The sequence below is a fragment of the Rattus norvegicus genome, chromosome 2 (genome assembly GCF_021556685.1).
Source record: "Rattus norvegicus strain SHRSP/BbbUtx chromosome 2, alternate assembly SHRSP_T2T, whole genome shotgun sequence".
In the NCBI taxonomy this organism is placed as follows: Eukaryota; Metazoa; Chordata; class Mammalia; order Rodentia; family Muridae; genus Rattus; species Rattus norvegicus.
In genome coordinates, this window is record NC_141535.1 from 216956305 (window position 1) to 216982715 (window position 26411).

The following is a 26411-nucleotide window of genomic DNA, read 5'->3' on the forward strand; positions in this document are numbered from 1 at the left end:
GAAACTCCAATGATAGTGAGTTCATTTCGTGTTGGTCACATACAACTAGGCCTGAGGCCTGCCCTTCAGTGTGGTTCATGTATGTAGTGAGATGCCACTAGAGAACAATTTTTCACTTTCGAAGGGTTATCAACTCCAGATAGCTTTTGTATTAGGGATGGAAGTTTGTGTCAGCTTCCCCTCTCAGCGATGGCACGCCATCAGGCCCAGACCAGTGCAAGACCTATGCATGCTGCCACACTCTCTGGGGAGTTCATCTGTGTGCCAGTGCTGCGGTATTTAGAAGGCCTTGGCTGCCTATGTCCTCCATCCCATCTGACTCTTACAATCTCTTTGCTCTTCTATCCCAGGGATCCCTGAACCCTGAGGGAGGGAATTGATAAAGACATGCTATTTAGGACTGGGTGTTTCAAGGTCTCTCACTCACTTCACTTTGTCTAACTCTGGGTCTCCATATTACTTGATATCTACTGCAAGAAGAAACCTCACCAATGACGGCTAAAAAGACACTGATCTATGGATATAGAAGAATATTGTTAGGAGACATTTTATTGCTGTATTTCTATGGTTTCCCCTAGATCCCTGAGCTCTCTGCTCTTAGGTTCTTGCCACCTGTGAAGCCTTGGGGTTGGGTTCCACCAAATTCAATGCGCCTCAAATCCGACCAAAAAGTTCCACAAGCCCTGTGCCACTATCCCACTACCGCAGATTGCAAGTGGTTCACTATGTTAGACAGGAGAGTTTGTAGCTGGATTGGTGTTTATGTTTCTCCTTCGGTAGCACACAGATCACCATACAGTACCATGAACACTAATCCACAGGGTGAAGACTCCTGGTAGGAACAAGTTTGGTTTCTCTGTGTTCAATGACATGGGTAGTAGTTATCTTCAAGGCCTCACAGGCAGTCTCTGGAGAGAAAAAAAAATTATTAGTCTCAGAAGTAACCTGGGTTGTTTTAGGGTTCTCACGGGGCTCTTTGGGCCAACTAACTATAACCCATCCCCAGGAGTGGAGGCTTCATTTGGCGATGAGAAATGTCCAGTCAGGGCTCTGTCTCACTATTACTTAATGATCCCTTTAGAACTCCTTCAAATATGTATATGTTTTATACATATTTTTCCAGTGTCTATTTATAAGAATCAGGAATTCATAAGCATGTGGATTTATGTCTAGGCCATAAGTCATTTCAATTCCATTGATCAGCGTGTCTGCTTTGTGGCAGTACCATGCTGGTTTTATTACTATAGCTTCGTAGTGCAATTTGAGGTCAGGGATAGTAATACCACCAGCAACCAGCAGTTCTTTTACTGTTCAGGATTGGCTTAGCTACCCTGGTGCGCTCTCTCTCTCTCTCTCTCTCTCTCTCTCTCTCTCTCTCTCTCTCTCTCTCTGTGTGTGTGTGTGTGTGTGTGTGTGTGTGTGTGTGTCCATATGAAACTGAAAATTGTTTCAAGATCTGTGAAGCATTGTGTTAAATTTTTATAGGAATTTTATTGAATCTGTATATTTCTTTTGATATTCAGATGGCCCAGAATTTATAGTAACAATATCTGAATTGTAGTCTAATTCAATAAAAATGAACATTGTGATTATAAATATGCCATTTAATCTTCCCAAAACACAGTTTCCTTTGCAGATTAGGAATTCTTTCATTACCATTCCAGCCTCATCCAGTCTCAAAGGAAATTGAGTTATGAAATACTTTGAGAACTTTTGATATCATGTTAAATGAGGAAGTAAGTGAAGCTTCCTTTACACTGTATTTCAATCACTTTAATCATGCACTAATTTTAGCTAGCTACTTTTTCATTTATAAAGCTTTCCATGGTAACCAACCATACACATATAAACAACAAAAACGGGTTCAGCAGATAATATTTACATAATGATGAATACACATTCACACATGTATTTTCAGAGAAAAGGGATACTATTAATCTGAGAGTGGAGTCATGGAATGGGTTGGAAAGAGGGAATCTAGAAGGGGTGAGAAGGAAAAAGGAAAGGGAGAAAGTGGTGTACTTCTATTTTAATAAAAAAAGTTTTGTAAAAAATATTCCATTAACGTAATTATCTTCCTTTTTCAACTTCAGTGTCAAAATGTTTTTTATTTTGTGTATTTTATTTCCCCAGAGTTTCCATGTAACAGCTTTAGTTCTGAGGTGTCCACGAAGGTGACAGGAGTAGAATTTTGAAGCTTCTGCATTTGAGATTTATATCCATTGTTGGTTGTTAAGAAGGGCACAGCCTGCCAGTAGCCTACCAAGTCTAAGATAAGGAAAATGTTTAAACAATAATATAACAAATATGGTGCTAAGTGAATAGCATTGAAAATGGGTAATACAAAAGACAGTGATATCTTTAACTTTATTCAAACATTTATTTTAGAACAGTTTTAATTAAATATAATATATATATACATCCTATATTATATATAAATATCTAGAGAGATCCACAGATGCATGGTTATATACCTATATAGATATATAAGTATACAGACATGGATATATTCTTATATGGACAATATACAGCTATGTAGACATCAATCCAACTTTGAACACCATCTTGCTGCATAAGTCGACACACCTAGTAGGCACACCAAAACCAGTTTGAATTAACCCATAAATCTAGGCTTCGTAGCCATCATTTCAGTAACTTCTAAAGGACTATGCTTGCAGCATCGAAATCCATCTCTACAAAGAACCTGAATGAAATTCCCACAACACAGCACAAGTCCTGCCAGTTAACACGTTCAGCTCCTATTCTCCGAAGGCTGTGATCCAGTTCCTAACTCCAGCTGAGAACCTACGGAATCTGACTCAGCACCCCCTGACACCCATTATCCACCCGTGATCATCACTGCCAAGGTTCTAGCTGTTTCTCACAGGGCAATTTACCCTTCCCTGGTTTTCTTCCTTGCCAGACTTCTACAGTCTCCTCTGAGAAAACCCCATCCTACGGCTGCAAACCTTCCACCACTTTCACCTCCTTTCCCACAGGTTTCTGACTACTTTCTCACCTTGCCCCAGGCAGAATGGAGCTGAGTACATCATTTTTGTTCCTATGGTGACTATTGCATTTCAATTATTAGAATGTGTTGCAAGCACATACCTCTTTCCTCCCAGTCCCCAAATATGGAACAATCCACAATATTATAACACCCGTACAGTCTCACCTAAAACGTCTGTGCATAGGGTGAATGTATAAGACCAGTTATCTCCTTAGTGGGCCAGAAGAATCATGGCTTCAAGGCCAGCATGTCCTCTATGGTTAAACCCTATCTCCAAATGAACACAAACACAGGCATCTGGAGAAGATGAGGACTGAAACAGAAAAGGAGGAGAAAAAAGTTGGTGGGATGTATGGTATATACATTTATGGATCAGATTTGTCAAGAAAAACAAATACAATAATTCTACTACCTGTCTATGAGACTTACTGACAGAGTAAAGTAGTACATGAATCCCTTCAAACAGGGCCAGTCATATGTGATCCTATGTAACCTTGATTGTTTTGCCATTTCCATGCAGAACATGTTATAGTAATTCTATACATAATATTTGTTGTGAGACAGACTCACAATAAATGTACCTTCACCAGCTGTACCAAATCGCATGAGTACCTCTGTGAGAGAACATGTTTTAAAATATATTTGTGTTGACATTTAAGCTTACCCTGAGACTCAGGGACTTTCCTGGGTTTTTTGCTTTGGGTTTGGTTTTTGTATACCTGAAAATTACTTAAATTTTAACAAGGATGTTCTAATTTAAAACTTGTCATTTACAAAGGTTTAAATTTTTATGCATATGGATGTTTTACTTGCATATATGTCTTCACACCATTTGCATGCCTTGGGCACACAGAGACCAGAAAAGGGCACTGAATCCCTTGATACTGGAGTTAGACACAGTAGTGAGCCACCAATTGGGTGCTGAGAACTGAGTCCAGGACAACTGTAAAAGCAGTCATCTTTGCTAATCAAGTAAGATATAATAATGTCTTTGAAAGGGGCACTTATTAACAGCTTCTGTTCCAGTTATGTTTTATTTATTTTATTGGATATATTTTATTTACATTTCAAATGCTATCTCCTTTCCCGGTTTCCTATCCATAAACACCCTATACCATCCCCCTCCTCCTTCTTCTGTGAGGGTGTTCCTCCATCCATCCACCCACCCCTTCCCACCTCCCCACCTTGACATTCCCTGCACTGGGGGGAGAGGGTCAAACCTTGGCAGGACCCAGGGCGTCTCCTTCCATTGGTACCCAACATGACCATCCTCTGCTACATATGCAGCTGGAGCCATGAGTCTATCCATGTGTACCCTTTGAATGGTGGTTTAGTCCTTGGGACCTCTGGTTGGTTGGTATTGTTGATCTTATTGGGTTGCAAACCCCTCCAGTTCCTTCAATCCTTTCTCTAACTCCTCCAATGGGGACTCCGTTCTCAGTTCAATGGCTGGCTCTGTATTTGTCATGCTCTGACTGTGCCTCACAGGAGACAGCTATATCAGGCTCCTGTCAGCATGCACTTCTTGGCATCAGCAATATTGTCTGGATTTGGTCGCTGTATATTTATGGGTTGGATCCCCAGGTGAGACAGGCTCTGAATGGCCGTTCTTTCAGTCTCTGCTCCAAAAATTGTCTCCATGTCTCCTCCTATGAGTATGTTTGTTCAGTCTTCTAAGAAGGACTGAAACATCCACACTTTGGTTGTCCTTCTGCTTGAGCTTCATGTGGTCTATGGATTTTATCTTGGGTAATCCAAGTTTTTGGGCTAATATCCACTTATCAGTGAGTGCACACCATGTATGTTCTTTTGTAACTGGGTTACCTCACTCAGGATGGCATTTTCTAGTTCCATCCATTTGCCTAAGATTTATATGAAGTCATTGTTTTTAATAGCTGAGTGGCACTCCATTGTGTAAATGTCCCAAATTTTCTGTATCCATTTTGTCCTATTGACAGTGTTTTTTGCCTTACAGAAGCTTTGCAATTTTAGGAAGTCCAATTTGTCAAATCCTGATCTTAGAACATAAGCCATTGGTGTTTGGTTCAGGAAGTTTTCCCCAGTGCCCATGTGTTCAATCAAGACTCTTCCCCACTTTTTCTCCTATTAGTTTGAGTGTATCTGGTTTGATGTGGAGGTCCTTGATTCACTTGTACGTAAGCTTTGCACAGGGCAATAAGAATGGATCTATTTGCATTCTTCTACATGCTGACCTCCAGTTGAACCAGCACCATTTGTTGAAAATGCTATCTTTTTTTCACTGGATGGTTTTAGCTTCTTTGTCAAAGATCAAGTGACCATAAGTGTGTGAGTTCATTTCTGGGTCTTCAATTCTATTCCCCTGATCTACCTACCTCTCTCTGTACCAATATTATGCAGTTTTTTATCATTATTGCTCTGTAATATTGCTTGAAGTCAGGGATGGTGTTCTAGTTATTGATAATGGTTACAGTGGTGATACGTGTTTCTGTGTGTTATATAGGTGTGTGTGTGCATGCACGTGTGTGTGTGTGTCTGTGCATGTGTGTCTGTGTGTGTCTGTGTGTGTCTGTGTATATATGTGTGTCTGTGTGTATGTGTGTGTGTCTGTGTGTATGTGTGTCTGTGTGTCTCTCTGTGTGTGTATGTGTGTATGTGTGTCTCTGTGTGTGTGTCTGTGTGTGTATGTATATACGCACTCGCACGTGTGTGTGTGTGTGTGTGTGTGTGTGTGTGTGTGTCACTGCCACTGACTTAACATCTCAGGAGCAAACTGGAAAACTTGCATCTCCCCCTTCATACACTGATATGAAAGCTGCTTCCAGATCGCATACACAGTCTGTCTGCCATAAAATAAATGAGAGAAAAAAAGCTCCTCTTTAGGCAAAGCAATTTGTTTAAGAGAAAAAGGCAATAGACTTTCTGAGAACTAAGTCATAAAACTAAAGGTATTCGCACTGTTAAAAGGTTGGAATATTGCCAGTTTTTGAACTTTTATATCACAATGCCAATTCGAAGAAAATGGATATTATTTCTGAACTTGGATCAGTTAAGCCATGATGTTGAGCTCACTTTCAACCATTTCACGGTGTCTACACGTCATCATTTCCTGAAGTATCACAGTCATGTTAACTTGCTAGGCAGTTAGTTCATTGCCATCATTTATTGACCTTTCAAAGAAAACTGGAACAGTTGGAGCAGTGGACTGTGGTTTAAAGTAATTGAGTGAGGTGTTTTGAAGAACAGAACTTTAAGTATTCTCACTCCGTTGGATGTGAACTAATACAACTCATTAGAAATAAGATGATTTCTGTTTTGGTTTGGTTTGGTTTTAGTATGGTTTGGGTTTTTGTTGTTGTTGTTGTTTGTTTGTTTATTTGTTTATTTTTGAGACCAAAGTAGGCTGACACAGTTTGTGACTTATCACGAGTCCAGTGAACTGACAAGGACTCTAATGTCTCAGCTGCACAGAGGAAACTTCTGAGGCTCATGCAGAGCCTTAGTTCTGTAAAGGAGAAGATTGCATTAACTAAACTACAAGCCTTTCTATAACTTTCTACTGCTAGGTAGTTTAATATTTCCTAAACAAATGTTCCTTGCTTTAATTGATCTTCTATTTACTTCCATAAAATTCATCTGCCATTCATTTGTACACTAATCAACCATTCATTCACTGTTGAGCACTAATAACAGACTAGACATGTTCATAAAACACTCAGACACCCTGTTTTGATGATATTGCAATTCAGGTGCAAGGACAGCTGAGGAAGCAAAGAGCACAGCATTGCCAGAGGTAACATCCTTCTTTACAAAAGATGAGAAGGCAGGAAGGAGTCTTGAAAGGAAGAAAATTCGGGCCAGAAATATTACAGAGATCAGAGAATAATGAATAGCCTTGCATTCAACTGCTCCAAGAAGGAAGGGCATAAAATCTATAGGCCTTGGCAGAGTAGCACCTCTGGTGTGCTCAGGGGCCACTTGGAGGTGCAACTGGGCCAAAGACAAGGAACAGAAGAAAAGACATGGGATGCAAGCAGTAACAGAAGCCATCTTCTGGAGGCAAGGGCTTTCCTCTGAGCAAGTAGGGACAGCTGGAATGCTGAGGTCTTAGGGGTGCCATGTTCTCAGGAAGATTTACAGGAGTCCTTCAGCAGCTGTGCTGACAGTACATTGAGAAGCCGGGTTTACATAGGAATGCCTGCCTAGGAATCCTTTACTCTGTGCTGTGTGAGAGATGGGAGGTAATAGACACGAGGAAATGCATGGGTTCTGATTGATTGTGGAGCAGATCCATCAAGCACAGCCATCAAACCAGAAGTTAGGCAAAGCACAAAGATAGCTTCAAATCCAGATGTTATGAGGGAAACAAAAAGTGTTTTACTGAGCAGGTGTTGTTCAAGCAGCACTTAGAACAAAGCAATCTCCAAAATTGCTTTAGTCTTTAAAGCCCACCAATAAATAATAACCTTGGATGTGTTCTTTTCCCCTTGCCTTTTCCTGGCTCCTTTTGGTTTCTATAGCTTGAGCAGTAACAGCTACACATGCATTTTTTAAATTAATCATAATAGGTGAGACAGACTATCTGCTGACATTGTCACTCGGTACTATTTTAAAAGAAGACGCAGCCACCCTCGTGACTATCACCAAGAGGTACTGCCAAGGTAAAGGTGTTCGCCCAGGGTAGCAATAACTGCATGAATTTGTCAGTCCCCATCACTTTTCCAAACCCTGCACACAGGCACAGATCCTACACATCAGCATAACCTGTCACTCAAGGGCTTGGTGAGGGAAAGGAACCAACAAGAAGACTCCGTGTATGTTGGTTTGAATGTGAGGTGTCCCTCATAGCTCAGGTCTTTGAATGCCCTCTCTCTCCATCTTGTGAATCGCTATGGGAGACCGTGGGACCATATGTGAGACTGTGGGGCTGTGTTAAAGGCTGTGGGGCACTATGGGATGCTGTGGGACCATATGAGAGGCTGAGGGATCCTACGGGAGTCTGTGGGGCTATGTGGGAGCTTGTGGGGCCATGTGGTAGACTGTGGGATTGTATGGGAGGCTGTGGGGCCTGTTTGGTAGAGGTGAGTTAACAACAGAGATTCACGAGGAGGCCCGCTAGCTTCATCCTGCTTTCTGATCCATCCAGGTGTGAAGATGCTACACTAGTATAGCCTCCACAGCCATGGACCAAGCCACCCCATGATCACGCCTTACCAAAAAGGCCAAAAGTAAACTTCCCTTCGCGTTCTCCTGTCAGACATTTGGTTACAGCAGTGAGAAGAGCAAACTATCGCAAAGAAGAAAGCACTGTGATTTCAGATTCTTATTTGAATTAATGTCACCCCTCCCCCAGCAACACAGACATACAGACACACGTGTGTATCTTCTTTTCTTTTAGAAGAGCAAAAGTGTGAGTCAAGCTGACTCCATATTTGAACTTTTACAATTAAATTTGTTTAGGGATTTATTTCTGAGAGCCTAGGGTGTTTTGTTCCTGAAGAATTAAGGCACGCCCTTCGCTTCTTATTTTGAAATATCTAAAAATATGCCATTTTGCTTTTATTTTTAGAAAATGGTCTTAACAAAAAAGAAAAATCTCTTCCACATGGTGATCTCATCTTTGTTCTCCAGGACACAGCACTGCTGAGCAGGGTATGAACCAGCCTGGGAGCAACACTGCTGTTGCTTTCTGGGCCACAGAATAAACAATTGTGCCAACAGTAATACTACATAGTAAGTCTTAGTAAGGCTTAGTCAGGCAGCAGTTAAGTCTATAGACAGAAATATTTCGTACATTACATTCCTCTTAGTTACCACACCCAATTTTGAAAATAAAATATGTGCTCTGTCTAATCTGACACGTAAGCCCAAACATCCATTTCCCTGGATCTTAAATCAATAGATATGAATGGTCTCTCTCTGATACAAAATGACGTTTAGTCTCTTTCCTCAATGAAGTGAAGTGTAAAGAATACTTTACAATGTCAAATCCTCTCTCTCTCTCTCTCTCTCTCTCTCTTGCTCTCTCTCTCTGTCTCTCAAAATTGTTATTAGTTCCACATTTGTTAAAATCTATCATACTTGCTTTGACTTCCTCACCCTCTACTCTCCCTATTCACTAATTAAATTATAACATGAAGTATGGGGCAAGATGGGCTACCTCGCCTGTGTAATTTTACTACTTGAGTTCTGGAAGCCTTGTCAGACTCCCACCCCATCGCTGGCCTCTTCTGTTGGCCTCCCGCTGCCTACACGGGGCTACACAGTACACAATACACAGTAGACAGTACACAGTACACAGTACACAGTATACAGTATACAGTACACAGTACACAGTATACAGTATACAGTACACAGTACACAGGGTACAGTACACAGTACACAGTATACAATACACAGTACACAGTACATAGTATCCAGTACACAGTACCCAGTGCACAGTACATAGTACACACTATACAGTACACAGTACACAGTATACAGTACACAGTACACAGTACACAGTATACAGTACACAGTACACAGTACACAGTATACAGTACCCAGTGCACAGTACACAGTACACAGTATACAGTACACAGTACATAGTACCCAGTGCACAGTACACAGTACACAGTACACAGTACACAGTATACAGTACACAGTACACAGTACACAGTACACAGTATACAGTACACAGTACACAGTACACAGTACACAGTATACAGTACACAGTACACAGCACACAGTACATAGTACCCAGTACACAGTACCCAGTGCACAGTACACAGTACACAGTACACAGTACCCAGTACACAGTACACAGTACACAGTACCCAGTGCACAGTACACAGTACCCAGTGCACAGTACACAGTACCCAGTACACAGTACCCAGTACCCAGTACACAGTACACAGTACCCAGTGCACAGTACACAGTACACAGGGTACTTTTCTGCCACTATCCCCATTGCAGGAGTTGACGGGCTTGCACATGTTGGCCATAGGTGTAGCGGCTTATTCTCTTGGATTTGAAAGTGTTCTGTGACTTATAACTCCTTCCCATTGAGGGACTTCTCATCCAAATGCCATCTTTGAAAGGAAAGCCCAGACATGAAAGCAGGGGACCCGGCAGGTTCCCAACACCACGCACAGCCTTCCAAAGCAGATTCGCAGACCTTCCACCCAGGCTTCAGGACTCCTGGGTCATTGTTAGAAATGTTCTGGCTTTTTTGGTTTGTTTGGGTTTTTTTTTGTTGTTGTTGTTTTGTTTTGTTTTGTTTTTTTATTAAAACATATTCAGAAGAGAAGTTACCAAGTTAATACAATTAATGAATGAAACATTGAGCCTGTAACCATGCTTCAGATATAGACATCAGACTGAGAAAATGTAAAAGTGATAGCGCATCAACATCAGAGAGTAAGGTGCTGGAGAGATGGCTCAGCGGTTAAGAGAACTGACTGCTCTCCCAGAGGTCCTGAGTTCAAATCCCAGCAACCACATGGTGGCTCCTAACCATCTGGAATGAGATTTTTTTTTCATATTTATATTATACATAGATCTATCATTAAAGCATTTGGGATTTATTTCATTAATGAAAAGATACTCTTGAAAACAAAGCCTTTGCAGCTACATGAACTCTCAGAGGGGAGCCTTGGAGCTACATGCTGGGAAAGGCGCTGAAGTAGGCTAAGACGAGGCCAATGTCCCCCTTTGGGAAAGATGACAAAAGCTTCCTCAGTGATAAGGGGCAAGCCCTTCCAAGAGAAAACGCTTGTTGATGATCTGTGACTACCCATTCTTCAGGCATACTCCTCACTCCTGTCTGGCAAAAATTAGGTGCCCGACGCATGTACAAAAATAGCCTTGTCTGCCATTTTCTTTCACCCTCACTTTATCGCGGTTTCCTAGTTCCTTATCAGTCCCATAAATGTACTGCTGGCGATGAGAAGGGAACTGTTGAATGAAAACTAAAATAGTGAAAGAAAAATACCAACCGTGTTGCAAACTGAGAACAAATCAACAACCACTCTCATGGGATAGAAGGAAGGGACGCTACTTAACGGCAGGTCAGCAGAACCTTGCAATCAAACCAAGAGAAGCTAAAACCTTCACAGAGAAAGTTCTGCTTGGGGGTTGGGGTATCGTGACATTAACCCAAGCTACACTGTGAGGTGGAGAGCAACTCTAAACTATGCCATTTGGCTTCGTGTGTTTATCTCATCTTTCAGGGAAAAAAGAAAATTCCCGTGATAATACACTGCCAAACAAACACATTCCGATGCAAGAGTTAATTAATCCTCTGCTGGCTGTAGTTACCCACGGCCTAAAAGTCCACAGTGAATTAGCATGAAGTGAGATGCAGCAGATGCTTGAAAGCCTTTGTTTAGATGACACGCGGCCACTGTGATCTTTTTGTGGGAAATAATAATAGGACTGAGATTGCCGTAATAGATGCTTAAGTTCAGAAAAGATAAAGCAAGAAAACTGTCTCGTGCTGGTTCTCTCGTGCTCTGGCATCTCATAGCAACGAAAACTTCTGTCTCCTTTGAGACCAGGAAGTTATTCACAAGTTTACATATTTCCCTTGAGTTCAGAGAGCTGAAGGTCTGCGAGGGCGCTATTGCTCTGACTCATGTTTGGCTAAATGACTCAATACCCAGCGTCTGAGTCACCAACTTAAGAGTCTGCATTTGAAACATTAAACAGAAGGTTTTTTGAGAAGAAATGGCATGTGTGTTTAGAAGCTAGACTGCTAATGAGTTAGAACGCTGAACTGAGCATGAACAGAAATTATTTCCCCACAGTCTACAACCGGATGATGTGGTTAAGTTCCGTTGAGCCACTCGGCACAATCCCCACAGCAACTGGTTGCGTATCACTTAATGCCACGATGTTCTACTCAGAGTTTCAATCATAATTAAATTTTTATTATATTTTAAATTGCCGAAAAAGAAGATCATTTAACCATCCAGCCCATCACTACCAACACTCCTTAAACAAGAGCTTTGATTCTAGAAATGCTGTTGGAGTAGAAAAGGAAAGAGTGTTGTGATGAAGGGAGGGATTTAGCCTAAAGCCAAGAGAAAATACTATGGTACTTAAAGAGATCAAAGGTTCAAAAGGAAGGTGTTTTCAAGATGGACCCACAAACTAGTGAAAGGTAAACAGTTAAATCAACAGAAGTGAACTTGAACCACAGAAATGAAGCCTGTTTGAAATTTTTACTTAACCTTGAAAATATAAGCCATTGTCTGTCTTCTTCTCCAGTCCTCTGTATCAGTTTATATCCACAGAGGAAAGAAACCAATCTATTATGTAGGGACTAGTTTGCATCAAGACATGAAGTCTGAAGACATACATGCATACATACACACATACATACATACTACATACATGCATACATACATACATATATGCATACATACATAATACAAGATAATGTGTCTGTTTAAGGGAACTTACTATAAATAAATAAATTAATCTTCATGCATGTAGATAAACATGAAGTCATGTGTGATATTAGTCATAACATTGATGACACTTTTTATTGCTAGAATGCACATAAGTTTTGGCTTAGGGTTTCATTGCTATGAAGAGACATCATGATCAAGGCAACTCTCATAAAGGACGTCATTTAATAGGGACTGGCTTATAGTTTCAGATTCAGTACTTTATCATCAAGGCAGGAGCATAACAACTTGCGGGCAGACATGGTCCAGGAGGAGATGAGAGTTCTACACCTTGATCCAAAGGCAGCCAAGAGGAGGCTCTCTTCTACATTGGACAGAGCTTGAGCCCCAGGAAACCATGAAGCCCACCTACACAATGATACACTTCCTCCCATAAGGTCACACCTATTCCTACAAGGCTATACTCCTAACTTTCGATAGTCCAAGCATATTGAAACCACCACAGTTTTTAAATACTGATGTTTTGCTTTTATATGTTTCTTATATATATGTATATATATTTGTTTTAAACATAGAAGCACTTAATGCAGGGGTGGTCCTGTTTTTATGGAAATTTTCCTGGACAAGCACCCTGACACCAATGAGAGTGTTATAAAGATGGACCAAAGCCAAGACAGCTCTGAAAGGCTTCACTGATCAGTCTGGTTTGTATTCTCATTTTGTATTCTAAAATTACAAGGTGCAGAGGTCCAAGGGAGCGACATCTTACAGAAGCCTATCAGGAAGTCAGCAGGTTCTTAAAAGCAACGACCCATTGATCCAGCTATGTCTCTCCATCATTCCTTTTGAGGCAGAAAGTGAAGTTATTCTTGTGAAATAGGCAGTATGAGCAGTGCTTTAAGTAAAATCACTTTAAATAAATCAATAAATCAATATCTGATAATTGGTCTTTTCTCCTTTATTCTACTTCAGTCCCTTTCTCCCACTCCTCTCATTCTTACTCCCTCCTTCTTCTCTTTTTGCCCCTCCCCTATAGCATTTGAAAGGAGGGACTCTGAGGAAGAGGCTCCAGGTAGTAGCAACATCTGGAACGCATCTCTAATTAGATCCCAGGCAACCTGTGGCTGCATTTATAGTTTCCTACATGCTGGCTTACAGTTTCTTTTTAAATGGTTCCCAAAACAGCAAGGTCGTTTACAAAGATTTGCTGCACTTGTACATGTCATGCGGTATGAAGCTTGGGAGGTGGAATATAAAATGGTAATTCCTAAGTCTTAACATGGAAGATATTATCCAGACAGGATGTCAGGTTCATGTTGGTACTCTGTGTGTTACTTATTCATAAAAGTTTTAAGATTGCCAATTCATCATAAAACTAATAGAGGTACATCATAAACTAATTAAACTCGAGCTTTCTTTTAAGGGTTTTTGCTTTTGCCTCACACAAGCAGTTTATAATCATTTTTGCAATTTAATGTTTCTTGTTTTAAAATCATAAAAACTTATGAGAAAGCAGATCATTGTGTTCAGTATATAGAAGAAAATTAGCCCTGCAATATGAAATCACATTTGTGCACTGGATTGCATGTCTGTGATAGAGTAGAGAGGATGCAGAGTCTTAGGTGGTCCACCATGCAAAGATTGACTTAAGAAGCTTCAATGGAGCAAAAACAATTTGAATGAACAATTTTTCTTCTCAAATATGTGACCATGCTGGCTTCATTTTTTTCTATTTTATTAGCTACTAAATTTTACAGTGAGTTTTCTTTGCATACATAAAGGACATTTCTGTTTACTCATCTCAGAAAAAGTCTTTTCAACTTGACTTTTAAAATATTACAAGGAAAAACTAATGTTTAAGAACTCAAATCAAGCGGTTGGAGATTTAGCTCAGTGGTAGAGCGCTTGCCTAGCAAGCGCAAGGCCCTGGGTTCAGTCCCCAGCTCTGAGAAAAAAGAGAAAAAAAAAAAGAATTTGAATCAAGACATTTAAATTAAGTTGTAGCAGTAGTTTTTCAAAAGGAAAATATAAAAGAACCATTGCTGTCACAAAGCCTCGGACACCCTATTAATGACCATTGCTGTTAACTTTTCAGATAAGGAATCGTCCCAAGGACTCCCTACCCAACCCTAGAATTACAGAAATAATTACATGCCCAATTCGAGTACCCAAATCACTAAACATATATTTTAATTCATCAAAGTATGTTTTCTTTATCACATTTTTTTTAGATTAACATGAAATGCGATGGGTTTCACCATGGATCTTCATACATATGTGTCAGGTAGTTTGTTTCTTATTCATTCCCCTGCAGAAACTCCACCCATTGCCCCTACCTTTTCTCAGATTAGTCCTAACATCTGTTTTCATATTACATTATGTTTCTTTCTTTTTTTTTTTATTAACTTGAGTATTTCTTATATACATTTCGAGTGTTATTCCCTTTCCCGGTTTCCGGGCAAACATCCTCCTCCCCCCTCCCCTTCCTTATAGGTGTTCCCCTCCCAACCCTCCCCCCATTGCCGCCCTCCCCCCATAGACTAGTTCACTGGGGGTTCAGTCTTAGCAGGACCCAGGGCTTCCCCTTCCACTGATGCTCTTACTAGGATATTCATTGCTACCTATGGGGTCAGAGTCCAGGGTCAGTCCATGTATAGTCTTTAGGTAGTGGCTTAGTCCCTGGAAGCTCTGGTTGCTTGGCATTGTTGTACTTTTGGAGTCTCGAGCCCCTTCAAGCTCTTCCAGTTCTTTCTCTGATTCCTTCAATAGGGGACCTATTCTCAGTTCAGTGGTTTGCTGCTGGCATTCGCCTCTATATTTGCTGTATTCTGGCTGTGTCTCTCAGGAGCGATCTACATCCGGCTCCTGTCGGTCTGCACTTCTTTGCTTCATCCATCTTGTCTAATTGGGTGGCTGTATATGTATGGGCCACATGTGGAGCAGGCTCTGAATGGGTGTTCCTTCAGTCTCTGTTTTAATCTTTGCCTCTCCCTTCCCTGCCAAGGGTATTCTTTTTCCTCATTTAAAGAAGGAGTGAAGCATTCACATTTTGATCATCCGTCTTGAGTTTCGTTTGTTCTAGGGATCTAGGGTAATTCAAGCATTTGGGCTAATAGCCACTTATCAATGAGTGCATACCATGTATGTCTTTCTGTGATTGGGTTAGCTCACTCAGGATGATATTTTCCAGTTCCAACCATTTGCCTACGAATTTCATAAACTCGTTGTTTTTGATAGCTGAGTAATATTCCATTGTGTAGATGTACCACATTTTCTGTATCCATTCCTCTGTTGAAGGGCATCTGGGTTCTTTCCAGCTTCTGGCTATTATAAATAAGGCTGCGATGAACATAGTGGAGCACGTGTCTCTTTTATATGTTGGGGCATCTTTTGGGTATATGCCCAAGAGAGGTATAGCTGGATCATCAGGCAGTTCAATGTCCAATTTTCTGAGGAACCTCCAGACTGATTTCCAGAATGGTTTTACCAGTCTGCAATCCCACCAACAATGGAGGAGTGTTCCTCTTTCTCCACATCCTCACCAGCATCTGCTGTCACCTGAGTTTTTGATCTTAGCCAATCGCACTGGTGTGAGGTGAAATCTCAGGGTTGTTTTGATTTGCATTTCCCTTATGACTAAAGATGTTGAACATTTCTTTAGGTGTTTCTCAGCCATTCGGCATTCCTCAGCTGTGAATTCTTTGTTTAGCTCTGAACCCCATTTTTTAATAGGGTTATTTGTTTCCCTGCGATCTAACTTCTTGAGTTCTTTGTATATTTTGGAAATAAGGCCTCTATCTGTTGTAGGATTGGTAAAGATCTTTTCCCAATCTGTTGGTTGCCGTTTTGTCCTAACCACAGTGTCCTTTGCCTTACAGAAGCTTTGCAGTTTTATGAGATCCCATTTGTCGATTCTTGATCTTAGAGCATAAGCCATTGGTGTTTTGTTCAGGAAATTTTTTCCAGTGCCCATGTGTTCCAGATGCTTCCCTAGTTTTTCTTCTATTAGTTTGAGTGTGTCTGGTTTGATGTGGAGGTCCTTGATCCACTTGGACTTAAGCTTTGTACAGGGTGATAAGGATGGATCGATCTGCATTCTTCTACATGTTGACCTCCAGTTGAACCAGCACCATTTGCTGAAAATACTATCTTTTTTCCATTGGATGGTTTTGGCTCCTTTGTCAAAAATCAAGTGACCATAGGTGTGTGGGTTCATTTCTGGGTCTTCAATTCTATTCCATTGGTCTATCTGTCTGTCTCTGTACCAATACCATGCAGTTTTTATCACTATTGCTCTGTAATACTTCTTGAGTTCAGGGATAGTGATTCCCCCTGAAGTCCTTTTATTGTTGAGGATAGCTTTAGCTATCCTGGGTTTTTTGTTATTCCAGATGAATTTGCAAATTGTTCTGTCTAACTCTTTGAAGAATTGGATTGGTATTTTGATGGGGATTGCATTGAATCTGTAGATTGCTTTTGGTAAAATGGCCATTTTTACCATATTAATCCTGCCAATCCATGAGCATGGGAGATCTTTCCATCTTCTGAGGTCTTCTTCAATTTCTTTCCTCAGTGTCTTGAAGTTCTTATTGTACAGATCTTTTACTTGCTTGGTTAAAGTCACACCGAGGTACTTTATATTATTTGGGTCTATTATGAAGGGTGTCGTTTCCCTAATTTCTTTCTCGGCTTGTTTCTCTTTTGTATAGAGGAAGGCAACTGATTTATTTGAGTTAATTTTATACCCAGCCACTTTGCTGAAGTTGTTTATCAGCTTTAGTAGTTCTCTGGTGGAACTTTTGGGATCACTTAAATATACTATCATGTCATCTGCAAATAGTGATATTTTGACCTCTTCTTTTCCGATCTGTATCCCTTTGATCTCCTTTTGTTGTCTGATTGCTCTGGCTAGAACTTCAAGAACTATATTGAATAAGTAGGGAGAGAGTGGGCAGCCTTGTCTAGTCCTTGATTTTAGTGGGATTGCTTCAAGTTTCTCTCCATTTAGTTTAATGTTAGCAACTGGTTTGCTGTATATGGCTTTTACTATGTTTAGGTATGGGCCTTGAATTCCTATTCTTTCCAGGACTTTTATCATGAAGGGGTGTTGAATTTTGTCAAATGCTTTCTCAGCATCTAATGAAATGATCATGTGGTTCTGTTCTTTCAGTTTGTTTATATAATGGATCACGTTGATGGTTTTCCATATATTAAACCATCCCTGCATGCCTGGGATGAAGCCTACTTGATCATGGTGGATGATTGTTTTGATGTGCTCTTGAATTCGGTTTGCCAGAATTTTATTGAGTATTTTTGCGTCGATATTCATAAGGGAAATTGGTCTGAAGTTCTCTTTCTTTGTTGTGTCTTTGTGTGGTTTAGGTATAAGAGTAATTGTGGCTTCATAGAAGGAATTCGGTAGGGCTCCATCTGTTTCAATTTTGTGGAATAGTTTGGATAATATTGGTATGAGGTCTTCTATGAAGGTTTGATAGAATTCTGCACTAAACCCGTCTGGACCTGGGCTCTTTTTGGTTGGGAGACCTTTAATGACTGCTTCTATTTCCTTAGGAGTTATGGGGTTGTTTAACTGGTTTATCTGTTCCTGATTTAACTTCGATACCTGGTATCTGTCTAGGAAATTGTCCATTTCCTGAAGATTTTCAAATTTTGTTGAATATAGGTTTTTATAGTAAGATCTGATGATTTTTTGAATTTCCTCCGAATCTGTAGTTATGTCTCCCTTTTCATTTCTGATTTTGTTAATTTGGACACACTCTCTGTGTCCTCTCGTTAGTCTGGCTAAGGGTTTATCTATCTTGTTGATTTTCTCAAAGAACCAACTTTTGGTTCTGTTGATTCTTTCTATGGTCCTTTTTGTTTCTACTTGGTTGATTTCAGCTCTGAGTTTGATTATTTCCTGCCTTCTACTCCTCCTGGGTGTATTTGCTTCTTTTTGTTCTAGAGCTTTTAGGTGTGCTGTCAAGCTGCTGACATATGCTCTTTCCTGTTTCTTTCTGCAGGCACTCAGCGCTATGAGTTTTCCTCTTAGCACAGCTTTCATTGTGTCCCATAAGTTTGAGTATGTTGTATCTTCATTTTCATTAAATTCTAAAAAGTTTTTAATTTCTTTCTTTATTTCTTCCTTGACCAGGTTATCATTGAGTAGAGCATTGTTCAATTTCCACGTATATGTGGGCATTCTTCCTTGATTGTTATTGAAGACCAGTTTTAGGCCGTGGTGGTCCGATAGCACGTATGGGATTATTTCTATCTTTCTGTACCTGTTGAGGCCCGTTTTTTGACCAATTATATGGTCAATTTTGGAGAAAGTACCATGAGGAGCTGAGAAGAAGGTATATCCTTTTGCTTTAGGATAGAATGTTCTATAAATATCCGTTAAGTCCAATTGGCTCATGACTTCTCTTAGTCTGTCTACATCACTGTTTAATTTCTGTTTCCATGATCTGTCCATTGATGAGAGTGGGGTGTTGAAATCTCCCACTATTATTGTGTGAGGTGCAATGTGTGTTTTGAGCTTTAGTAAGGTTTCTTTTACATATGTAGGTGCCCTTGTATTTGGGGCATAGATATTTAGGATTGAGAGTTCATCTTGGTTGATTTTTCCTTTGATGAATATGAAGTGTCCTTCCTTATCTTTTTTGATGACTTTTAGTTGGAAATTGATTTTATTTGATATTAGAATGGCTACTCCAGCTTGCTTCTTCTGACCATTTGCTTGGAAAGTTGTTTTCCAGCCTTTCACTCTGAGGTAGTGTCTGTCTTTGTCTCTGAGGTGTGTTTCCTGTAGGCAGCAGAATGCAGGGTCCTCGTTGCGTATCCAGTTTGTTAATCTATGTCTTTTTATTGGGGAGTTGAGGCCATTGATGTTGAGAGATATTAAGGAATAGTGAATATTGCTTCCCGTTATATTCATATTTGATGTGAGGTTATGTTTGTGTGCTTTCATTCTCTTTGTTTTGTTGCCAAGACGATTAGTTTCTTGCTTCTTCTAGGCTATAGCTTGCCTCCTTATGTTGGGCTTTACCATTTATTATCCTTTGTAGTGCTGGATTTGTAGAAAGATATTGTGTAAATTTGGTTTTGTCATGGAATATCTTGGTTTCTCCATCAATGTTAATTGAGAGTTTTGCTGGATACAGTAATCTGGGCTGGCATTTGTGTTCTCTTAGGGTCTGTATAACATCAGTCCAGGATCTTCTGGCCTTCATAGTTTCTGGCGAGAAGTCTGGTGTGATTCTGATAGGTCTCCCTTTATATGTTACTTGACCTTTTTCCCTTACTGCTTTTAATATTCTTTCTTTATTTTGTGCGTTTGGTGTTTTGACAATTATGTGACGGGAGGTGTTTCTTTTCTGGTCCAATCTATTTGGAGTTCTGTAGGCTTCCTGTATGTCTATGGGTATCTCTTTTTTTAGGTTAGGGAAGTTTTCTTCTATGATTTTGTTGAAGATATTTACTGGTCCTTTGAGCTGGGAGTCTTCACTCTCTTCTATACCTATTATCCTTAGGTTTGATCTTCTCATTGAGTCCTGGATTTCCTGTATGTTTTGGGCCAGTAGCTTTTTCCGCTTTACATTATCTTTGACAGTTGAGTCAATGATTTCTATGGAATCTTCTGCTCCTGAGATTCTCTCTTCCATCTCTTGTATTCTGTTGGTGAAGCTTGTATCTACAGCTCCTTGTCTCTTCTTTTGGTTTTCTATATCCAGGGTTGTTTCCATGTGTTCTTTCTTGATTGCTTCTATTTCCATTTTTAATTCCTTCAACTGTTTGATTGTGTTTTCCTGGAATTCTTTCAGGGATTTTTGCGATTCCTCTCTGTAGGCTTTTACTTGTTTATTAATGTTTTCCTGTGCTTCCCTAAGTGTGTTCAGGTCTTTCCTGAAGTCTTCCAGCATCATGATCAAATATGATTTTGAAACTAGATCTTGCTTTTCTGGTGTGTTTGGATATTCCATGTTTGTTTTGGTGGGAGAATTGGGCTCCGATGATGGCATTGTAGTCTTGGTTTCTGTTGCTTGGGTTCCTGCGCTTGCCTCTCGCCATCAGATTATCTCTAGTGTTACTTTGTTCTGCTATTTCTGACAGTGGCTAGACTGTCCTATAAGCCTGTGTGTCAGGAGTGCTGTAGACCTGTTTTCCTCTCTTTCAGTCAGTTATGGGGACAGAGTGTTCTGCTTTCGGGCGTGTAGTTTTTCCTCTCTACAGGTCTTCAGCTGTTCCTGTGGGCCTGTGTCTTGAGTCCACCAGGCAGCTTTCTTGCAGCAGAAAATTTGGTCTTACCTGTGGTCCCGAGGCTCAGGTTTGCTCGTGGGGTGCTGTCCAGGGGCTCTCTGCAGCGGCAGCAACCAGGAAGACCTGTGCCGCCCCTTCCGGGAGCTTCAGTGCACCAGGGTTCCAGATGGTCTTTGGCTTTTTCTCTGGCGTCCGAGATGTGTGTGCAGGGAGCAGTCTCTTCTGGTTTCCCAGGCCTGTCTGCCTCTCTGAAGGTTTAGCTCTCCCTCCCACGGGATTTGGGTGCAGAGAACTGTTTATCCGGTCTGTTTCCTTCAGGGTCCGGTGGTGTCTCCGGCAGGGGTCCTGCCGCTCCTGGGCCCTCCCCCACGGGAGCCCAGAGGCCTTATACAGTTTCCTCTTGGGCCAGGGATGTGGGCAGGGGTGAGCAGTGTTGGTGGTCTCTTCCGCTCTGCAGCCTCAGGAGTGCCCACCTGACCAGGCGGTTGGGTCTCTCTCTCACCGGGTCTGGGAGCAGAGAGCTGCTGCGGGCCGGGATCCGCGGGTGTGGGACTTCCGGTAAACACAGAACGTGCCCGGTTCTAGAGAAATTCTGCTTCCGTGTGTCCCAAGCTCACCAGGCAGCTTTCTTGCAGCAGAAAATTTGGTCTTACCTGTGGTCCCGAGGCTCAAGTTCGCTCGTGGGGTGCTGCCCAGGGGCTCTCTGCAGCGGCAGCAACCAGGAAGACCTGTGCCGCCCCTTCCGGGAGCTTCAGTGCACCAGGGTTCCAGATGGTCTTTGGCTTTTTCCTCTGGCGTCCGAGATGTGTGTGCAGGGAGCAGTCTCTTCTGGTTTCCCAGGCCTGTCTGCCTCTCTGAAGGTTTAGCTCTCCCTCCCACGGGATTTGGGTGCAGAGAACTGTTTATCCGGTCTGTTTCCTTCAGGGTCCGGCGGTGTCTCCGGCAGGGGTCCTGCCCCTCCTGGGCCCTCCCCCACGGGAGCCCAGAGGCCTTATACAGTTTCCTCTTGGGCCAGGGATGTGGGCAGGGGTGAGCAGTGTTGGTGGTCTCTTCCGCTCTGCAGCCTCAGGAGTGCCCACCTGACCAGGCGGTTGGGTCTCTCTCTCACCGGGTCTGGGAGCAGAGAGCTGCTGCGGGCCGGGATCCGCGGGTCACATTATGTTTCTTAACTTCACGAATTCCCAACCTCCTTGAAATCTCTTGCTTCTCTCTCATGATCTCCTTTCTAGACTTATGAACTACATACACATACAGTAATTACACAAACACTTTTAAACTAGGGTTCATGTGAAGAAAACCAGGCAATATTTTTGAGTCTGGTTTGTTTTGCTTAACATGGTGATTTCTAGGTGCATTCATTTCTTTCCAAATGTCAGGATTTTGCCTTTGCTTTTGTGTGTGTGGCTTCATAAAATCCTATTCTGTACACAAACCACATTTGCTTATCCATTGTTGAAGGACATCCAGGCCAGTTCCACAACTGGCTGTTGTTTCTTGTGCTGGAATACATATGTGCAAGCACCTCTGAGGTGTGTTGACTTGGAATCCTTCAGGTGTACTCACAAAAGTAGTATGAATGGATTGTATTTCAGATTTTTGTGGGAACTCCAACAGCAATTTCCATACCAGTTTATAGCTGTATCAACAGTAAAAATATGGTTCCCTTCCCCCATCTCTTTCCCAGCACTTGTATTGCTGTGTTTCTTCATGACAATCACCAGAACTGAGTTAGATGAAATTTCAAAGTTTTCATTTGCATTCACATGATTATTAGTCAGGGTTCTCTAGAGTCACAGAACTTATGGAATGTCTCTCTATATTGAGAGAATTTATTGTGATGACTTCCAGTCTGTAGTCCAACTAACCCATCAATGTCCAGTTGCAAATGGGAAGTCTAAGAATCTAGTTAGTTTCTTAGTCCCACGAAGCTAGTTGTTTCAGCTTGTCTTCTGTAGTAGTTTTCAACAGATGTGCTGGCTAGTAAGTGCTAGTAAGAGTGAATCTTCCTTCTTCCAATGTCCTTATTTGGCCTCCAGCAGTAGGTGTGACCCAGATTAAAGGTGTGTACACCTGGATCAGGAACTTGCTATGTCCCAGGCTGACCTTGAACTTGAAGATCCCTTTGCCTCAGTTTTCTAAGGTGTATACTACCTTGCCTGGGCTTACATTTTTCAAAGCTACTATGCCTCAAGATCTCCATACAAAGATCCAGATCAGAAACTTATGTCGTCAAGCCTTAAGGTCTGGATAACAGGTGAGCCCTCCAATTCTAGGTTGTAGTTCATTCCAGATATCGTTGACAACCAGGAACAGCTATTATACCTGATGACATGGATATTGAATATTTTTCAATTTACTTGCCTTTGTATTTCTCATTTTAATCTCACCAACCTATCTATTGATTGGATGATGGGAGTTGGTAAACATTTTGAGCTCTTTGCATATCCTAGATTCCAATCCCCAAGTGATACACAGTTGGAAGAGATCTCCTCCTATACTCAAGGCCACCTCTTCCATCTGGTGACTGTTCAGGTCTTCTGCAATTCCATGTCATCCCAGGGGGCAACTCTTGAAATTCTTTCCTATGCTACAGCATGCCTGTTCCGAAAATCCTTAACTATATCCTATAGAGTTTTCCTTATGGTTTCCTTAAGCAGTGTCCAATGAATGGGTCTTATGTTCAGGTCTTCGATTTAAAAAAAAAAAGTTTAGATTTGTGTAGGGTGAGAAATGCAATTTTAGTTTCATCCTACCATTCTACATTTAAAAGAAGTTGAGTTGCAGATGACCCAACACTATTTGAGCAAAAAACCAAAACCAAATAAGCAGTATTTTTCTCAAGGGTATCTGCGTTTTTAGCACCTTTGTAAAAATGAGGTAACTGTAGCTGCAGGGGACTTTCTATGAGTTAATGTTTATCTCAGCTTCCTCTGACCAATGGGTCTTCCTTGCAAGTGCCAGGCTAATGTGGGCTACATGAGAACATCTCAACATGATGTTCGCAATAATAAAACACGAGAATTTAAGAGAACAAAAACATAAAGTGAAGTCAGAATGAGACCACATACACGGGACTAGGAAGAGGGAAACACAGACAAGCAAAATAAAAAGAAACTAAAGAAGAATATTGCTCCCAAAAGGAGGAAAATGCATAAACAAAAGTTAGATGAATACGTTAAAGGCAGTAAATGAAAACATTTTAACAATTTAAAATGTAACACCATCACAGTGCATTGACTACAAGTGTGCTTTCTATACAAGTACAGTATTGCCAAATACTTTTTTATTTAAAGTAAGAATCTTGCTAATTGTGTAGCTTAAGAAACAAAACACACCAGAACAAGAATCCGTGTGGATCTGGTGAAGCGTTCTAGCACCTTCTTTCTATTTTCTCGTTAGATACCGCTATATCTGTACATGGGGTGGGGTGTAGGAGACCAGCTGAACACAGAGTTCTTGTTTTTCCTATGCTTTGTACTGTTGTTGAGCCTCTGTTAAACTTCCTGATGTTTGCCAGAGCAGTTTCCATAGAAACAGGTTTTGTTTTCCTTTTGTGTGGCCAGGGACTTCGTGTGCCACACTTAGCTCCTCCCTCCTTCCTAAAGAGTCCCTACCTGGGTAGAGTCCTAAAGGGTACCCTACCTGGTTGGGACTGTTCGTCTAAAGGTTATCTTCCGAATGCATTGAGAGTATGGGTGGCAACCACTGGACAGAGACAGATAAAATCAAGGACATCCTACCTTCAAGATGTCATCAATCACCCCTCTGTTGGATACCACTGTGAAGTCATATACAGTACCGGACCTTTAGAGTTCTTGGGTCTACGGCAGTGAAGCACGCCTAGGTAACTTCAGAATGGAAGTGGTCCCTTGTCCTCAAGTTCAGAGCTGTCGAACTCAGTGAGGAAATTCTGCTGATAAGAGCTGGTTTTAGCGGCAGAAGACAAAACTCTCTCTGTTAAGACCCTTCTCAGTTTGAGCCCAACCCCTGCCTTCTGCACGGTTTCCTTAAGTAGCGCCCGACCCTCTTGCTCTGGACTAAAGTACCCCTGAGTCTTTCACCAGGGGATTGTGGCAGGATGAGCTGAGGCTCTCTGACCTGTGGGTGTTCTCTGATGTCAGGCTTTTGGCTACCTCAGGTGTTAACACTGGTGGTTAGTTCAACAATGAAGATGGCGCCCGGGCCATTGTCTTCCAAGTCCTGAAAAAAAAATAGCTTCTGGCCCCCTCTGGAGGAGTCACTATTTCTTCAATAGCAATAGAGCTGGAAGTGAGGCAGCTGTGGCCTGAGGGTAGGACTGCTATGGTTTCCTCCCGCTTAATTTTAGAAGCAGTGTCTACTTCTACCTCTCCCAGTGAACTCTGGCTAAGGTTGAGACTATATGCCATGTCACTTTACTTTGTAAATGCGTGATTTGTTCCTTGGGCTTTGTTGTTGCTGTTGCTGCTGTTGTTATTGTTTTGCTTTTTGTTTTTGTTTTAATTTTTGGAGCTGTTTCATGATTGGATTATCAGTGCGAAATGTAGTGAGTCACTACAGTGGCACCAAAAGCTAAGTGAGTGACATTATCTAATCTCTTGTAAACTGGAGCTAGTGGAGCAGAATAGACAAGGGTACAGCAATCCGGGGCACGTTGCCTTCCTAGGACAGGTGGATCTGAGATGGAGTGCATGTAAACCTGTTATCGTCAGTTCTGTGAGCTTCCCTACACTGTAAAATGTCATGTTTCTATCGCAGACGGATAGATACACTGATAAAGTGAGACACAGTGTTAAGTCGTGGTAGTTCAGGTAAGTTCTTTTTTATTATGGAATAGAGTTTATTCAGGGCGTGCAGAGGGGAGTTGAGAGGTAGGTAGAGACAGAGAAAGGCAGAGCAATAATAAGGTAACTTGAGGAAAACCAGGAATTGCTCTTTTTCCAAAGGGCATGCATGAAGAGGAAACCTTTGCAATGAAGTAAAGTAAGGAACTCAGCTGGAATTGGTTCTGGATTCCAGGAACAGTGGGAAAATCTTAGAATTGTATCCTTTGCTTCTATTAAAATTACAAACTTAAAAAGAATTACAAGCTTGACATTTTGCAGTGCTAAAAAGCAGCACTCAGTTTGCTCAGAACATCTCAAACTATTTTCTATCTCAGCTAAACTTGGTCACATTTTGTTCCGATGAAGAGGAATGCAGTTTCTTTAAAATCTGAAAGACCCGTGTTCCACATCTCTTGATATTTCCACGACTAGAAGGGTTACTGGCAAGCCTTAAAGAGCAATGCAAGCTCAAGAATTCTTGGCATGGAAACTTATCAAATAGCATGGGGAAAACACTGTCTGAGGGTGTGACGGTCTGAGTTCCCTACCTCAGTGCATCTCTAGCCTAAAACCTTCCAGCACTGGAACACTCAGGCCAGGGTGCCTACAGGGGGCATGTTTTGAACATTGCCCCTCACACAGTGCATTTCAGACCAGCGTTCTTCTCTGTGAACCACTGCATTTGTCCATGGTTCAGTCGCTCATTTGTGCCGAGCAGAAGTCCTTAAAAACGGTGGGGGTCATATATATACAGCCACCAAAACTAGATAAGATTGATGAAGCTAAAAATTGCATGCTGAAAGGGACCGGATATAGATCTCTCCTGAGAGACACATCCAGAGCATGTCCAATACAGAGGTCAATGCTAGCAGCAAACCATTGAACTGAGAACATTGAAGGAATCAGAGAAAGGACTGAAAGAGCTGAAGGGACTTGAGACCCCATATGAACAACAATGCCAAGCAA

The 26411-nt window shown here is 41.4% G+C and overlaps 1 protein-coding gene and 1 long non-coding RNA gene across 3 annotated transcripts in view; one reads left to right on the top strand and one right to left on the bottom strand.

The window, feature by feature from the left end:
* Arsj (arylsulfatase family, member J) overlaps positions 1-26411 on the top strand; it is an 86773-nt gene that overhangs the window by 9448 nt on the left and 50914 nt on the right. The window contains exon 2 of one of the 2 annotated variants that reach the window (XM_087625332.1): positions 8559-8641. The gene's annotated coding sequence lies outside the window, so the exon portion shown is untranslated. 2 annotated transcript variants of the gene reach the window in all.
* On the bottom strand, positions 532-24357 carry LOC108350105 (uncharacterized). Its single transcript, XR_015672542.1, has 3 exons — positions 24283-24357; positions 3176-3323; positions 532-908 (listed from the first exon to the last, which is right to left on the bottom strand). It is a non-coding gene; the product is annotated as an uncharacterized LOC108350105 (long non-coding RNA).